Source organism: Protomyctophum parallelum (genome assembly GCF_964188405.1).
Source record: "Protomyctophum parallelum genome assembly, chromosome: 16".
Lineage (NCBI taxonomy): Eukaryota > Metazoa > Chordata > Actinopteri > Myctophiformes > Myctophidae > Protomyctophum > Protomyctophum parallelum.
Window position 1 is genome coordinate 47,414,519 of NC_139711.1, and position 1,706 is coordinate 47,416,224.

The window sequence follows — 1,706 nt, forward strand, 5'->3', positions numbered from 1 at the left end:
ACCTCCGACCTCCAGATTGATAGGGTTTGACCCCTGACCCCAGATTGATAGGGTTTGACCCCTGACCTCCAGCTGAACATATTGTGTTCCAGTAGAATTGTTTCCAAGGAAACAAATATATATCCTATAATAAATGCACCACGTGTCTGTGTGTGTGTGCACGTGTGTACGCACGTCTACGTCTGTGTGTGTGTGCACGTGTGTACGCACGTCTACGTCTCTGTGTGTGTGCACGTGTGTACGCACGTCTACGTCTGTGTGTGTGTGCACGTGTGTACGCACACCTACGTCTGTGTGTGTGTGCACGTGTGTACGCACGTCTACGTCTCTGTGTGTGTGCACGTGTGTACGCACACCTACGTCTGTGTGTGTGTGCACGTGTGTACGCACGTCTACGTCTCTGTGTGTGTGCACTGAATGGGTTAAAGTGTTTGTGTAAACACACACACACTGATGTGCTCTTCGCTCTCGGCGGCTTTTGTTCCGCTCGTCATTCGCTCGTGTTCATCCCCCTGCCCCCCCCCCCCCCCCCCTCACCTTAATTTATGCATCGGGCGCTCCGCTCAGATACACCCGCTCAGCAGCAAAGAATGACGTTAACCCATTCTGACCTGAGATCAGATTCATACGAGGTTTCCACTGGGACACACACTGGTCTGATTTAACGCATTCTGACCTGAGATCAGATTCATACGAGGTTTCCACTGGGACACACACTGGTCTGATTTAACGCATTCTGACCTGAGATCAGATTCATACGAGGTTTCCACTGGGACACACACTGGTCTGATTTAACGCATTCTGACCTGAGATCAGATTCATACGAGGTTTCCACTGGGACACACACTCGTCTGATTTAACGCATTCTGACCTGAGATCAAATTCTAAAAAATGTCAGTCGTTCTTCGATTTTTCAAAAATAGCAGACCTACAAGCTCATAGCGCGCCACTCGGTGGCGCGCTATGAGCTTGTAGATCTGCTATTTTTTCAATAGCTAAAGCATGACATGATGCTAACACCAAAATGGGTTAACCCGTTCAGAATGGGTTAAAACCCAGCTGGGCACAGTGAATAATAACCTAATGTCATCCTGACCTAATCAATCACAGTGAATAATAACCTAATGTCATCCTGACCTAATCAATCAGTGAATAATAACCTAATGTCATCCTGACCTAATCAATCAGTGAATAATAACCTAATGTCATCCTGACCTAATCAATCAGTGAATAATAACCTAATGTCATCCTGACCTAATCAATCAGTGAATAATAACCTAATGTCATCCTGACCTAATCAATCAGTGAATAATAACCTAATGTCATCCTGACCTAATCAATCAACATCCCCGCGGTAAACTCTCCGTATGACGTAAACGTTAATGTTCACTGCAGACCGCATAATACACGTTAAGATACAGGCAAGTTACATGACGAGCACCGATGTTAGGCCCACAGTCCACTGTACAGGCTATTTGGTTTAGATACAGGCAAGTTACATGACGAGCACCGATGTTAGGCCTACAGTCCACTGTACAGGCTATTTGGTTTCCACAATGCTTACTGTAGGCTACCCATCGTCGCATAATAATAATGTGTCCAAATCCCAAAGTGAAAGTGATCTGTAAACTGTGGACCACGCCATGAGCGGTGCATTGGTGATGTGTGTTGTCTATTGTCATGGACAGTCCATGAGCGGTGCATTG